Here is a 16,362-nt window from a genome sequence, read left to right as displayed (position 1 = left end):
CCCACCCCCCCCCCCCCCCACCCCCCCCCCCCCCCACCCCCCCCCCCCCCCACCCCCCCCCCCCCCCACCCCCCCCCCCCCCCACCCCCCCCCCCCCCCACCCCCCCCCCCCCCCACCCCCCCCCCCCCCCACCCCCCCCCCCCCCCACCCCCCCCCCCCCCCACCCCCCCCCCCCCCCACCCCCCCCCCCCCCCACCCCCCCCCCCCCCCACCCCCCCCCCCCCCCACCCCCCCCCCCCCCCACCCCCCCCCCCCCCCACCCCCCCCCCCCCCCACCCCCCCCCCCCCCCACCCCCCCCCCCCCCCACCCCCCCCCCCCCCCACCCCCCCCCCCCCCCACCCCCCCCCCCCCCCACCCCCCCCCCCCCCCACCCCCCCCCCCCCCCACCCCCCCCCCCCCCCACCCCCCCCCCCCCCCACCCCCCCCCCCCCCCACCCCCCCCCCCCCCCACCCCCCCCCCCCCCCACCCCCCCCCCCCCCCACCCCCCCCCCCCCCCACCCCCCCCCCCCCCCACCCCCCCCCCCCCCCACCCCCCCCCCCCCCCACCCCCCCCCCCCCCCACCCCCCCCCCCCCCCACCCCCCCCCCCCCCCACCCCCCCCCCCCCCCACCCCCCCCCCCCCCCACCCCCCCCCCCCCCCACCCCCCCCCCCCCCCACCCCCCCCCCCCCCCACCCCCCCCCCCCCCCACCCCCCCCCCCCCCCACCCCCCCCCCCCCCCACCCCCCCCCCCCCCCACCCCCCCCCCCCCCCACCCCCCCCCCCCCCCACCCCCCCCCCCCCCCACCCCCCCCCCCCCCCACCCCCCCCCCCCCCCACCCCCCCCCCCCCCCACCCCCCCCCCCCCCCACCCCCCCCCCCCCCCACCCCCCCCCCCCCCCACCCCCCCCCCCCCCCACCCCCCCCCCCCCCCACCCCCCCCCCCCCCCACCCCCCCCCCCCCCCACCCCCCCCCCCCCCCACCCCCCCCCCCCCCCACCCCCCCCCCCCCCCACCCCCCCCCCCCCCCACCCCCCCCCCCCCCCACCCCCCCCCCCCCCCACCCCCCCCCCCCCCCACCCCCCCCCCCCCCCACCCCCCCCCCCCCCCACCCCCCCCCCCCCCCACCCCCCCCCCCCCCCACCCCCCCCCCCCCCCACCCCCCCCCCCCCCCACCCCCCCCCCCCCCCACCCCCCCCCCCCCCCACCCCCCCCCCCCCCCACCCCCCCCCCCCCCCACCCCCCCCCCCCCCCACCCCCCCCCCCCCCCACCCCCCCCCCCCCCCACCCCCCCCCCCCCCCACCCCCCCCCCCCCCCACCCCCCCCCCCCCCCACCCCCCCCCCCCCCCACCCCCCCCCCCCCCCACCCCCCCCCCCCCCCACCCCCCCCCCCCCCCACCCCCCCCCCCCCCCACCCCCCCCCCCCCCCACCCCCCCCCCCCCCCACCCCCCCCCCCCCCCACCCCCCCCCCCCCCCACCCCCCCCCCCCCCCACCCCCCCCCCCCCCCACCCCCCCCCCCCCCCACCCCCCCCCCCCCCCACCCCCCCCCCCCCCCACCCCCCCCCCCCCCCACCCCCCCCCCCCCCCACCCCCCCCCCCCCCCACCCCCCCCCCCCCCCACCCCCCCCCCCCCCCACCCCCCCCCCCCCCCACCCCCCCCCCCCCCCACCCCCCCCCCCCCCCACCCCCCCCCCCCCCCACCCCCCCCCCCCCCCACCCCCCCCCCCCCCCACCCCCCCCCCCCCCCACCCCCCCCCCCCCCCACCCCCCCCCCCCCCCACCCCCCCCCCCCCCCACCCCCCCCCCCCCCCACCCCCCCCCCCCCCCACCCCCCCCCCCCCCCACCCCCCCCCCCCCCCACCCCCCCCCCCCCCCACCCCCCCCCCCCCCCACCCCCCCCCCCCCCCACCCCCCCCCCCCCCCACCCCCCCCCCCCCCCACCCCCCCCCCCCCCCACCCCCCCCCCCCCCCACCCCCCCCCCCCCCCACCCCCCCCCCCCCCCACCCCCCCCCCCCCCCACCCCCCCCCCCCCCCACCCCCCCCCCCCCCCACCCCCCCCCCCCCCCACCCCCCCCCCCCCCCACCCCCCCCCCCCCCCACCCCCCCCCCCCCCCACCCCCCCCCCCCCCCACCCCCCCCCCCCCCCACCCCCCCCCCCCCCCACCCCCCCCCCCCCCCACCCCCCCCCCCCCCCACCCCCCCCCCCCCCCACCCCCCCCCCCCCCCACCCCCCCCCCCCCCCACCCCCCCCCCCCCCCACCCCCCCCCCCCCCCACCCCCCCCCCCCCCCACCCCCCCCCCCCCCCACCCCCCCCCCCCCCCACCCCCCCCCCCCCCCACCCCCCCCCCCCCCCACCCCCCCCCCCCCCCACCCCCCCCCCCCCCCACCCCCCCCCCCCCCCACCCCCCCCCCCCCCCACCCCCCCCCCCCCCCACCCCCCCCCCCCCCCACCCCCCCCCCCCCCCACCCCCCCCCCCCCCCACCCCCCCCCCCCCCCACCCCCCCCCCCCCCCACCCCCCCCCCCCCCCACCCCCCCCCCCCCCCACCCCCCCCCCCCCCCACCCCCCCCCCCCCCCACCCCCCCCCCCCCCCACCCCCCCCCCCCCCCACCCCCCCCCCCCCCCACCCCCCCCCCCCCCCACCCCCCCCCCCCCCCACCCCCCCCCCCCCCCACCCCCCCCCCCCCCCACCCCCCCCCCCCCCCACCCCCCCCCCCCCCCACCCCCCCCCCCCCCCACCCCCCCCCCCCCCCACCCCCCCCCCCCCCCACCCCCCCCCCCCCCCACCCCCCCCCCCCCCCACCCCCCCCCCCCCCCACCCCCCCCCCCCCCCACCCCCCCCCCCCCCCACCCCCCCCCCCCCCCACCCCCCCCCCCCCCCACCCCCCCCCCCCCCCACCCCCCCCCCCCCCCACCCCCCCCCCCCCCCACCCCCCCCCCCCCCCACCCCCCCCCCCCCCCACCCCCCCCCCCCCCCACCCCCCCCCCCCCCCACCCCCCCCCCCCCCCACCCCCCCCCCCCCCCACCCCCCCCCCCCCCCACCCCCCCCCCCCCCCACCCCCCCCCCCCCCCACCCCCCCCCCCCCCCACCCCCCCCCCCCCCCACCCCCCCCCCCCCCCACCCCCCCCCCCCCCCACCCCCCCCCCCCCCCACCCCCCCCCCCCCCCACCCCCCCCCCCCCCCACCCCCCCCCCCCCCCACCCCCCCCCCCCCCCACCCCCCCCCCCCCCCACCCCCCCCCCCCCCCACCCCCCCCCCCCCCCACCCCCCCCCCCCCCCACCCCCCCCCCCCCCCACCCCCCCCCCCCCCCACCCCCCCCCCCCCCCACCCCCCCCCCCCCCCACCCCCCCCCCCCCCCACCCCCCCCCCCCCCCACCCCCCCCCCCCCCCACCCCCCCCCCCCCCCACCCCCCCCCCCCCCCACCCCCCCCCCCCCCCACCCCCCCCCCCCCCCACCCCCCCCCCCCCCCACCCCCCCCCCCCCCCACCCCCCCCCCCCCCCACCCCCCCCCCCCCCCACCCCCCCCCCCCCCCACCCCCCCCCCCCCCCACCCCCCCCCCCCCCCACCCCCCCCCCCCCCCACCCCCCCCCCCCCCCACCCCCCCCCCCCCCCACCCCCCCCCCCCCCCACCCCCCCCCCCCCCCACCCCCCCCCCCCCCCACCCCCCCCCCCCCCCACCCCCCCCCCCCCCCACCCCCCCCCCCCCCCACCCCCCCCCCCCCCCACCCCCCCCCCCCCCCACCCCCCCCCCCCCCCACCCCCCCCCCCCCCCACCCCCCCCCCCCCCCACCCCCCCCCCCCCCCACCCCCCCCCCCCCCCACCCCCCCCCCCCCCCACCCCCCCCCCCCCCCACCCCCCCCCCCCCCCACCCCCCCCCCCCCCCACCCCCCCCCCCCCCCACCCCCCCCCCCCCCCACCCCCCCCCCCCCCCACCCCCCCCCCCCCCCACCCCCCCCCCCCCCCACCCCCCCCCCCCCCCACCCCCCCCCCCCCCCACCCCCCCCCCCCCCCACCCCCCCCCCCCCCCACCCCCCCCCCCCCCCACCCCCCCCCCCCCCCACCCCCCCCCCCCCCCACCCCCCCCCCCCCCCACCCCCCCCCCCCCCCACCCCCCCCCCCCCCCACCCCCCCCCCCCCCCACCCCCCCCCCCCCCCACCCCCCCCCCCCCCCACCCCCCCCCCCCCCCACCCCCCCCCCCCCCCACCCCCCCCCCCCCCCACCCCCCCCCCCCCCCACCCCCCCCCCCCCCCACCCCCCCCCCCCCCCACCCCCCCCCCCCCCCACCCCCCCCCCCCCCCACCCCCCCCCCCCCCCACCCCCCCCCCCCCCCACCCCCCCCCCCCCCCACCCCCCCCCCCCCCCACCCCCCCCCCCCCCCACCCCCCCCCCCCCCCACCCCCCCCCCCCCCCACCCCCCCCCCCCCCCACCCCCCCCCCCCCCCACCCCCCCCCCCCCCCACCCCCCCCCCCCCCCACCCCCCCCCCCCCCCACCCCCCCCCCCCCCCACCCCCCCCCCCCCCCACCCCCCCCCCCCCCCACCCCCCCCCCCCCCCACCCCCCCCCCCCCCCACCCCCCCCCCCCCCCACCCCCCCCCCCCCCCACCCCCCCCCCCCCCCACCCCCCCCCCCCCCCACCCCCCCCCCCCCCCACCCCCCCCCCCCCCCACCCCCCCCCCCCCCCACCCCCCCCCCCCCCCACCCCCCCCCCCCCCCACCCCCCCCCCCCCCCACCCCCCCCCCCCCCCACCCCCCCCCCCCCCCACCCCCCCCCCCCCCCACCCCCCCCCCCCCCCACCCCCCCCCCCCCCCACCCCCCCCCCCCCCCACCCCCCCCCCCCCCCACCCCCCCCCCCCCCCACCCCCCCCCCCCCCCACCCCCCCCCCCCCCCACCCCCCCCCCCCCCCACCCCCCCCCCCCCCCACCCCCCCCCCCCCCCACCCCCCCCCCCCCCCACCCCCCCCCCCCCCCACCCCCCCCCCCCCCCACCCCCCCCCCCCCCCACCCCCCCCCCCCCCCACCCCCCCCCCCCCCCACCCCCCCCCCCCCCCACCCCCCCCCCCCCCCACCCCCCCCCCCCCCCACCCCCCCCCCCCCCCACCCCCCCCCCCCCCCACCCCCCCCCCCCCCCACCCCCCCCCCCCCCCACCCCCCCCCCCCCCCACCCCCCCCCCCCCCCACCCCCCCCCCCCCCCACCCCCCCCCCCCCCCACCCCCCCCCCCCCCCACCCCCCCCCCCCCCCACCCCCCCCCCCCCCCACCCCCCCCCCCCCCCACCCCCCCCCCCCCCCACCCCCCCCCCCCCCCACCCCCCCCCCCCCCCACCCCCCCCCCCCCCCACCCCCCCCCCCCCCCACCCCCCCCCCCCCCCACCCCCCCCCCCCCCCACCCCCCCCCCCCCCCACCCCCCCCCCCCCCCACCCCCCCCCCCCCCCACCCCCCCCCCCCCCCACCCCCCCCCCCCCCCACCCCCCCCCCCCCCCACCCCCCCCCCCCCCCACCCCCCCCCCCCCCCACCCCCCCCCCCCCCCACCCCCCCCCCCCCCCACCCCCCCCCCCCCCCACCCCCCCCCCCCCCCACCCCCCCCCCCCCCCACCCCCCCCCCCCCCCACCCCCCCCCCCCCCCACCCCCCCCCCCCCCCACCCCCCCCCCCCCCCACCCCCCCCCCCCCCCACCCCCCCCCCCCCCCACCCCCCCCCCCCCCCACCCCCCCCCCCCCCCACCCCCCCCCCCCCCCACCCCCCCCCCCCCCCACCCCCCCCCCCCCCCACCCCCCCCCCCCCCCACCCCCCCCCCCCCCCACCCCCCCCCCCCCCCACCCCCCCCCCCCCCCACCCCCCCCCCCCCCCACCCCCCCCCCCCCCCACCCCCCCCCCCCCCCACCCCCCCCCCCCCCCACCCCCCCCCCCCCCCACCCCCCCCCCCCCCCACCCCCCCCCCCCCCCACCCCCCCCCCCCCCCACCCCCCCCCCCCCCCACCCCCCCCCCCCCCCACCCCCCCCCCCCCCCACCCCCCCCCCCCCCCACCCCCCCCCCCCCCCACCCCCCCCCCCCCCCACCCCCCCCCCCCCCCACCCCCCCCCCCCCCCACCCCCCCCCCCCCCCACCCCCCCCCCCCCCCACCCCCCCCCCCCCCCACCCCCCCCCCCCCCCACCCCCCCCCCCCCCCACCCCCCCCCCCCCCCACCCCCCCCCCCCCCCACCCCCCCCCCCCCCCACCCCCCCCCCCCCCCACCCCCCCCCCCCCCCACCCCCCCCCCCCCCCACCCCCCCCCCCCCCCACCCCCCCCCCCCCCCACCCCCCCCCCCCCCCACCCCCCCCCCCCCCCACCCCCCCCCCCCCCCACCCCCCCCCCCCCCCACCCCCCCCCCCCCCCACCCCCCCCCCCCCCCACCCCCCCCCCCCCCCACCCCCCCCCCCCCCCACCCCCCCCCCCCCCCACCCCCCCCCCCCCCCACCCCCCCCCCCCCCCACCCCCCCCCCCCCCCACCCCCCCCCCCCCCCACCCCCCCCCCCCCCCACCCCCCCCCCCCCCCACCCCCCCCCCCCCCCACCCCCCCCCCCCCCCACCCCCCCCCCCCCCCACCCCCCCCCCCCCCCACCCCCCCCCCCCCCCACCCCCCCCCCCCCCCACCCCCCCCCCCCCCCACCCCCCCCCCCCCCCACCCCCCCCCCCCCCCACCCCCCCCCCCCCCCACCCCCCCCCCCCCCCACCCCCCCCCCCCCCCACCCCCCCCCCCCCCCACCCCCCCCCCCCCCCACCCCCCCCCCCCCCCACCCCCCCCCCCCCCCACCCCCCCCCCCCCCCACCCCCCCCCCCCCCCACCCCCCCCCCCCCCCACCCCCCCCCCCCCCCACCCCCCCCCCCCCCCACCCCCCCCCCCCCCCACCCCCCCCCCCCCCCACCCCCCCCCCCCCCCACCCCCCCCCCCCCCCACCCCCCCCCCCCCCCACCCCCCCCCCCCCCCACCCCCCCCCCCCCCCACCCCCCCCCCCCCCCACCCCCCCCCCCCCCCACCCCCCCCCCCCCCCACCCCCCCCCCCCCCCACCCCCCCCCCCCCCCACCCCCCCCCCCCCCCACCCCCCCCCCCCCCCACCCCCCCCCCCCCCCACCCCCCCCCCCCCCCACCCCCCCCCCCCCCCACCCCCCCCCCCCCCCACCCCCCCCCCCCCCCACCCCCCCCCCCCCCCACCCCCCCCCCCCCCCACCCCCCCCCCCCCCCACCCCCCCCCCCCCCCACCCCCCCCCCCCCCCACCCCCCCCCCCCCCCACCCCCCCCCCCCCCCACCCCCCCCCCCCCCCACCCCCCCCCCCCCCCACCCCCCCCCCCCCCCACCCCCCCCCCCCCCCACCCCCCCCCCCCCCCACCCCCCCCCCCCCCCACCCCCCCCCCCCCCCACCCCCCCCCCCCCCCACCCCCCCCCCCCCCCACCCCCCCCCCCCCCCACCCCCCCCCCCCCCCACCCCCCCCCCCCCCCACCCCCCCCCCCCCCCACCCCCCCCCCCCCCCACCCCCCCCCCCCCCCACCCCCCCCCCCCCCCACCCCCCCCCCCCCCCACCCCCCCCCCCCCCCACCCCCCCCCCCCCCCACCCCCCCCCCCCCCCACCCCCCCCCCCCCCCACCCCCCCCCCCCCCCACCCCCCCCCCCCCCCACCCCCCCCCCCCCCCACCCCCCCCCCCCCCCACCCCCCCCCCCCCCCACCCCCCCCCCCCCCCACCCCCCCCCCCCCCCACCCCCCCCCCCCCCCACCCCCCCCCCCCCCCACCCCCCCCCCCCCCCACCCCCCCCCCCCCCCACCCCCCCCCCCCCCCACCCCCCCCCCCCCCCACCCCCCCCCCCCCCCACCCCCCCCCCCCCCCACCCCCCCCCCCCCCCACCCCCCCCCCCCCCCACCCCCCCCCCCCCCCACCCCCCCCCCCCCCCACCCCCCCCCCCCCCCACCCCCCCCCCCCCCCACCCCCCCCCCCCCCCACCCCCCCCCCCCCCCACCCCCCCCCCCCCCCACCCCCCCCCCCCCCCACCCCCCCCCCCCCCCACCCCCCCCCCCCCCCACCCCCCCCCCCCCCCACCCCCCCCCCCCCCCACCCCCCCCCCCCCCCACCCCCCCCCCCCCCCACCCCCCCCCCCCCCCACCCCCCCCCCCCCCCACCCCCCCCCCCCCCCACCCCCCCCCCCCCCCACCCCCCCCCCCCCCCACCCCCCCCCCCCCCCACCCCCCCCCCCCCCCACCCCCCCCCCCCCCCACCCCCCCCCCCCCCCACCCCCCCCCCCCCCCACCCCCCCCCCCCCCCACCCCCCCCCCCCCCCACCCCCCCCCCCCCCCACCCCCCCCCCCCCCCACCCCCCCCCCCCCCCACCCCCCCCCCCCCCCACCCCCCCCCCCCCCCACCCCCCCCCCCCCCCACCCCCCCCCCCCCCCACCCCCCCCCCCCCCCACCCCCCCCCCCCCCCACCCCCCCCCCCCCCCACCCCCCCCCCCCCCCACCCCCCCCCCCCCCCACCCCCCCCCCCCCCCACCCCCCCCCCCCCCCACCCCCCCCCCCCCCCACCCCCCCCCCCCCCCACCCCCCCCCCCCCCCACCCCCCCCCCCCCCCACCCCCCCCCCCCCCCACCCCCCCCCCCCCCCACCCCCCCCCCCCCCCACCCCCCCCCCCCCCCACCCCCCCCCCCCCCCACCCCCCCCCCCCCCCACCCCCCCCCCCCCCCACCCCCCCCCCCCCCCACCCCCCCCCCCCCCCACCCCCCCCCCCCCCCACCCCCCCCCCCCCCCACCCCCCCCCCCCCCCACCCCCCCCCCCCCCCACCCCCCCCCCCCCCCACCCCCCCCCCCCCCCACCCCCCCCCCCCCCCACCCCCCCCCCCCCCCACCCCCCCCCCCCCCCACCCCCCCCCCCCCCCACCCCCCCCCCCCCCCACCCCCCCCCCCCCCCACCCCCCCCCCCCCCCACCCCCCCCCCCCCCCACCCCCCCCCCCCCCCACCCCCCCCCCCCCCCACCCCCCCCCCCCCCCACCCCCCCCCCCCCCCACCCCCCCCCCCCCCCACCCCCCCCCCCCCCCACCCCCCCCCCCCCCCACCCCCCCCCCCCCCCACCCCCCCCCCCCCCCACCCCCCCCCCCCCCCACCCCCCCCCCCCCCCACCCCCCCCCCCCCCCACCCCCCCCCCCCCCCACCCCCCCCCCCCCCCACCCCCCCCCCCCCCCACCCCCCCCCCCCCCCACCCCCCCCCCCCCCCACCCCCCCCCCCCCCCACCCCCCCCCCCCCCCACCCCCCCCCCCCCCCACCCCCCCCCCCCCCCACCCCCCCCCCCCCCCACCCCCCCCCCCCCCCACCCCCCCCCCCCCCCACCCCCCCCCCCCCCCACCCCCCCCCCCCCCCACCCCCCCCCCCCCCCACCCCCCCCCCCCCCCACCCCCCCCCCCCCCCACCCCCCCCCCCCCCCACCCCCCCCCCCCCCCACCCCCCCCCCCCCCCACCCCCCCCCCCCCCCACCCCCCCCCCCCCCCACCCCCCCCCCCCCCCACCCCCCCCCCCCCCCACCCCCCCCCCCCCCCACCCCCCCCCCCCCCCACCCCCCCCCCCCCCCACCCCCCCCCCCCCCCACCCCCCCCCCCCCCCACCCCCCCCCCCCCCCACCCCCCCCCCCCCCCACCCCCCCCCCCCCCCACCCCCCCCCCCCCCCACCCCCCCCCCCCCCCACCCCCCCCCCCCCCCACCCCCCCCCCCCCCCACCCCCCCCCCCCCCCACCCCCCCCCCCCCCCACCCCCCCCCCCCCCCACCCCCCCCCCCCCCCACCCCCCCCCCCCCCCACCCCCCCCCCCCCCCACCCCCCCCCCCCCCCACCCCCCCCCCCCCCCACCCCCCCCCCCCCCCACCCCCCCCCCCCCCCACCCCCCCCCCCCCCCACCCCCCCCCCCCCCCACCCCCCCCCCCCCCCACCCCCCCCCCCCCCCACCCCCCCCCCCCCCCACCCCCCCCCCCCCCCACCCCCCCCCCCCCCCACCCCCCCCCCCCCCCACCCCCCCCCCCCCCCACCCCCCCCCCCCCCCACCCCCCCCCCCCCCCACCCCCCCCCCCCCCCACCCCCCCCCCCCCCCACCCCCCCCCCCCCCCACCCCCCCCCCCCCCCACCCCCCCCCCCCCCCACCCCCCCCCCCCCCCACCCCCCCCCCCCCCCACCCCCCCCCCCCCCCACCCCCCCCCCCCCCCACCCCCCCCCCCCCCCACCCCCCCCCCCCCCCACCCCCCCCCCCCCCCACCCCCCCCCCCCCCCACCCCCCCCCCCCCCCACCCCCCCCCCCCCCCACCCCCCCCCCCCCCCACCCCCCCCCCCCCCCACCCCCCCCCCCCCCCACCCCCCCCCCCCCCCACCCCCCCCCCCCCCCACCCCCCCCCCCCCCCACCCCCCCCCCCCCCCACCCCCCCCCCCCCCCACCCCCCCCCCCCCCCACCCCCCCCCCCCCCCACCCCCCCCCCCCCCCACCCCCCCCCCCCCCCACCCCCCCCCCCCCCCACCCCCCCCCCCCCCCACCCCCCCCCCCCCCCACCCCCCCCCCCCCCCACCCCCCCCCCCCCCCACCCCCCCCCCCCCCCACCCCCCCCCCCCCCCACCCCCCCCCCCCCCCACCCCCCCCCCCCCCCACCCCCCCCCCCCCCCACCCCCCCCCCCCCCCACCCCCCCCCCCCCCCACCCCCCCCCCCCCCCACCCCCCCCCCCCCCCACCCCCCCCCCCCCCCACCCCCCCCCCCCCCCACCCCCCCCCCCCCCCACCCCCCCCCCCCCCCACCCCCCCCCCCCCCCACCCCCCCCCCCCCCCACCCCCCCCCCCCCCCACCCCCCCCCCCCCCCACCCCCCCCCCCCCCCACCCCCCCCCCCCCCCACCCCCCCCCCCCCCCACCCCCCCCCCCCCCCACCCCCCCCCCCCCCCACCCCCCCCCCCCCCCACCCCCCCCCCCCCCCACCCCCCCCCCCCCCCACCCCCCCCCCCCCCCACCCCCCCCCCCCCCCACCCCCCCCCCCCCCCACCCCCCCCCCCCCCCACCCCCCCCCCCCCCCACCCCCCCCCCCCCCCACCCCCCCCCCCCCCCACCCCCCCCCCCCCCCACCCCCCCCCCCCCCCACCCCCCCCCCCCCCCACCCCCCCCCCCCCCCACCCCCCCCCCCCCCCACCCCCCCCCCCCCCCACCCCCCCCCCCCCCCACCCCCCCCCCCCCCCACCCCCCCCCCCCCCCACCCCCCCCCCCCCCCACCCCCCCCCCCCCCCACCCCCCCCCCCCCCCACCCCCCCCCCCCCCCACCCCCCCCCCCCCCCACCCCCCCCCCCCCCCACCCCCCCCCCCCCCCACCCCCCCCCCCCCCCACCCCCCCCCCCCCCCACCCCCCCCCCCCCCCACCCCCCCCCCCCCCCACCCCCCCCCCCCCCCACCCCCCCCCCCCCCCACCCCCCCCCCCCCCCACCCCCCCCCCCCCCCACCCCCCCCCCCCCCCACCCCCCCCCCCCCCCACCCCCCCCCCCCCCCACCCCCCCCCCCCCCCACCCCCCCCCCCCCCCACCCCCCCCCCCCCCCACCCCCCCCCCCCCCCACCCCCCCCCCCCCCCACCCCCCCCCCCCCCCACCCCCCCCCCCCCCCACCCCCCCCCCCCCCCACCCCCCCCCCCCCCCACCCCCCCCCCCCCCCACCCCCCCCCCCCCCCACCCCCCCCCCCCCCCACCCCCCCCCCCCCCCACCCCCCCCCCCCCCCACCCCCCCCCCCCCCCACCCCCCCCCCCCCCCACCCCCCCCCCCCCCCACCCCCCCCCCCCCCCACCCCCCCCCCCCCCCACCCCCCCCCCCCCCCACCCCCCCCCCCCCCCACCCCCCCCCCCCCCCACCCCCCCCCCCCCCCACCCCCCCCCCCCCCCACCCCCCCCCCCCCCCACCCCCCCCCCCCCCCACCCCCCCCCCCCCCCACCCCCCCCCCCCCCCACCCCCCCCCCCCCCCACCCCCCCCCCCCCCCACCCCCCCCCCCCCCCACCCCCCCCCCCCCCCACCCCCCCCCCCCCCCACCCCCCCCCCCCCCCACCCCCCCCCCCCCCCACCCCCCCCCCCCCCCACCCCCCCCCCCCCCCACCCCCCCCCCCCCCCACCCCCCCCCCCCCCCACCCCCCCCCCCCCCCACCCCCCCCCCCCCCCACCCCCCCCCCCCCCCACCCCCCCCCCCCCCCACCCCCCCCCCCCCCCACCCCCCCCCCCCCCCACCCCCCCCCCCCCCCACCCCCCCCCCCCCCCACCCCCCCCCCCCCCCACCCCCCCCCCCCCCCACCCCCCCCCCCCCCCACCCCCCCCCCCCCCCACCCCCCCCCCCCCCCACCCCCCCCCCCCCCCACCCCCCCCCCCCCCCACCCCCCCCCCCCCCCACCCCCCCCCCCCCCCACCCCCCCCCCCCCCCACCCCCCCCCCCCCCCACCCCCCCCCCCCCCCACCCCCCCCCCCCCCCACCCCCCCCCCCCCCCACCCCCCCCCCCCCCCACCCCCCCCCCCCCCCACCCCCCCCCCCCCCCACCCCCCCCCCCCCCCACCCCCCCCCCCCCCCACCCCCCCCCCCCCCCACCCCCCCCCCCCCCCACCCCCCCCCCCCCCCACCCCCCCCCCCCCCCACCCCCCCCCCCCCCCACCCCCCCCCCCCCCCACCCCCCCCCCCCCCCACCCCCCCCCCCCCCCACCCCCCCCCCCCCCCACCCCCCCCCCCCCCCACCCCCCCCCCCCCCCACCCCCCCCCCCCCCCACCCCCCCCCCCCCCCACCCCCCCCCCCCCCCACCCCCCCCCCCCCCCACCCCCCCCCCCCCCCACCCCCCCCCCCCCCCACCCCCCCCCCCCCCCACCCCCCCCCCCCCCCACCCCCCCCCCCCCCCACCCCCCCCCCCCCCCACCCCCCCCCCCCCCCACCCCCCCCCAGCCCCCCACCCCCCCCCCGCCCCCCCCCCCCCCCCCCCACCCCCCCCCCCCCACACCCCCCCCCTCCCCCTCCCCCCCCCCCCCCCCCCCCCCCCCCCCCCCACCCCCACCTCCCCCTCCCCCCCCCCCCCCCCACCCCCATGCTGGACTAGATGGACTCTGGTCTGATCCAGCAGGCTAGTTCTTATGTTCTTTTTTGTTTTGTGGGAGCTGTTGGCGAAGCTATGGCAACACCAACGTGGGCATATTGCAGCTTCTCTAGTCATGTAACCGTAGCTTCTCAGACAGCCCCCTCAAAACAAAACAAAAAAGGAAAAAATGACACAGGCCCAGGAACACTACGCTAAACAGACTTTATTCATCAACTTTTTATAGCGAAATAGCATATGGATGAGCTGTAAGCTGAGGAAACCTCCATGGGAGATTTCCATGGACAATCAGCAACAGCATTCAAAAAGGTGGGCAGGAGCAGCAGATGCAAAAGTAAGAGGCTTTGGTAGGCGATATAAAGTATTTCCTACTGGCTGGCATTCTCTCAGCAGATAGGAATTGTCCTCAACCCAGGTTGGGGGGAAAGGCATGCTGATGCTAGTTTAGCGAGTTTTGAAAAACCCAGGTTGAGAGAAATATAACAGGATGAACTCATTTTTGGGGGGAAAAGCTTTGTGAAGTTCTTCCCCAAAATGCTATTTATAATGTCTCAAAGATGTCACACTTGTGCCATGCGGGATCCACCCATTTCTAGACACAACAGACCCATTGTAAAGCTAACGCAGGTCCAACGGCCACAGAAGAGCATTATACGCTCCGTATATAAGTGGCTATCACGTGGTTGCCATCACATTTCTATTTCGATCCCATGTTCTAATTTCTTAGGTGAGTGAGATGCTAATCAAGCAGCTTGAGACTGAGAGGCTGATGAAAATAATCAAATCCAAATTTGTCCAGGGGGAAACACACTCAACTTTGAAGTTGGAGAGAGGAAATTGTCATGTTGAAGCCACCGGAGACAGACTTCTTGCTACAAAGACGGCCCTCGGGAAACACTACCTGATTTGCTCCGAGTTGTCTTGGCATCTCCGTGACAGGGCAGTTGTAATTAGAAGGAGATGCCAACTCCCCCCTCCCACTTGTAATTCCGCCGGTGCAGGTAAAGACGCAGTGCATTCTGTCTAAATTGGAAGGTGAGAACTGCCAGGTATCCTGCTAAAAGGTAACAAGTTTCCCCCTCTGGGGACACCTTTACATGAAATTCAGATCAGTCTCCAAGGAGGAGGGGAAAATCAGATGCAGACGCTGTGATCCAGATGTTCATGCTGTTCCCACTGGAACGGAAGGCTCATTTGGGAAATATGAGTGAAAATCACAGGTTTCGTTCTCACCTGACTATCTCCACGGCAACTTTGCAGGCACAGCAGTGAGGTTTTAAATTGCAGAGAACTTGCCACTGGTGCCGCATACATAGCAGACTCCTCAGTTTGAGTGATGCTTCTACAGTTGTGGTCAGATGTGGTCAGGTTAAGAGCAGTGGACTCTAATCTGGTGAACCAGGCTGGTTTCTCCACTTCTCCACGTGAAGCCTGCATGCTGACCTTGGGCTAATCATAGAATCATAGAGTTGGAAGAGACCCCAAGGGCTATCAAGTCCAATCCCCTGCCAGGCAAGCACACACAATCAAAGCACTCCTGACATAGGTTCATCCAGCTTCTGTTTAAAAACCCTAAAGAAGAAGACTCCACCATTCTCTGAGGGAGTGAATTTCATTGTCCAACAGCCTTGACAGTCAAAAAGGTCTTCCTAATGTTTAGATGGATTCTCTTTTCCTGCACCTTGAATCCATAACTCTGTGTCCTAGTCTCTGAAGCAGCAGAAAACAAGCTTGCTCCCTCTTTGACGTGGCATCCCTTCAAATATTAAAACATAACTATCATGTCCCCCCTTAACCTTTGCTTCTCCAGACTAAACATCCCCAGCTCCGTAAGCCTCTTTTCATAGGGCATGGATTCCAGACCTTTTACCATTTTGGTTGACCTCCTCTGGACACGTTCCAGCTTGTCAATATCCTTCTTAAATTGCAGTGCCCAGAACTGAACACAGTACTCTAGGTGAGGTCTGACCAATGCAGAGTAGAGAGTACAGTTCTCTCTGAACTCTCTCATCCCCACTTACCCAAAGGATGTCTGTTGTGTGGAGAGGAAGAGAAATCACTTTGAGACTCCTTATAGTTGAGAAAAGTGTAATATAAATCCAAACTACTACTCCTTCTTTCCTCCTCCTCCTCCTCCTCTTCTTCATCATTATCATCATCATCATCATCGGTACATTATGTGTAAAAACATAAAGTTAGGATCATGCTTTCCTGACTCACCCCTTCATTACGTCTGACCTTTAAGGAGTATCTGTACCTGTGTGTGTCAGTTTAACAACTTTAAAACTCCATTTTTGTGACAAACAGATCATTTGATTGAAATCCACATCTTTTGGACTCTTTGCAGATGAAAATGAAATATTTGGTCATTTGTTTCATGTTTTATATTACTTCCAGGGTACCCAAGTCTGAAGGAGTTCCAGCTCAGTTTTACTTATGGCCACAGGTAAACTGACTTAGCAGTCAGATGTGAAAGACTCTGGTTGTGTTGATTTCTTGGCTTGTTTTGAATCAAGCTGCACTTGGTTTACTCAAGACCCTATGTAGAAAAACTCTATGGGGACCAAGCCCTACAAGGAAATGCTGAGGGACTTGGGGATGTTCAGTCTGGAGAAGAGGAGGGTGAGGGGAGTATGATTGTTCTCTTGAAATATTTGAAGGGCTGTCACTTCAAAGTGGTAGGAAGCTGTTCCTGTTGGCAGCAGGGGAAAGGACTTGCAATAATGGGTTTAGATTATGGGTGGAAAGGTTATTAAAGGGGGGGAAAGTAAATACAGTGCAATGGTAGAGTCAGGGAGGTGGTATGTTCCCCCTTACTGACAGTCTTTAAGCAGTGGCTGGATGAATACTTTTAAACGGATGCTCTACACCAGTGGTGGAGAACATTTGGCACTCCAGATGTTATGGACTACAATTCCCATCAGCCCCTGCCAGCATAGCCAATTGGCCATGCTGGAAGGGGCGGATGGGAATTGTAGTCCATAACATCTGGAGTGCCAAAGGTTCGCCACCACGGCTCTAGACCATAGGTATCAAACTCAGCCCCTCCAGATGTTCATGGATTACAATTCCCAGCAGCCCCTGCTAGCATGGCCAATTAGCCCTGCTGGCATGGGCTGATGGGAATTGTAGTCCATGAGCACCTGGAGGGTCTGAGTTTGACACCTGTGCTCTAGACTGATCTTGTATTGAGCAGGGGATTGGATAGATGGCCTGCATGGTTCCTAGCGACTCCACGACTCTATGTTTCTATTATGCTAAGACAACCATT

Source organism: Sphaerodactylus townsendi, linkage group LG07, assembly GCF_021028975.2.
Source record: "Sphaerodactylus townsendi isolate TG3544 linkage group LG07, MPM_Stown_v2.3, whole genome shotgun sequence".
Lineage (NCBI taxonomy): Eukaryota > Metazoa > Chordata > Lepidosauria > Squamata > Sphaerodactylidae > Sphaerodactylus > Sphaerodactylus townsendi.
Note: the sequence above shows the minus strand (reverse complement) of the source record.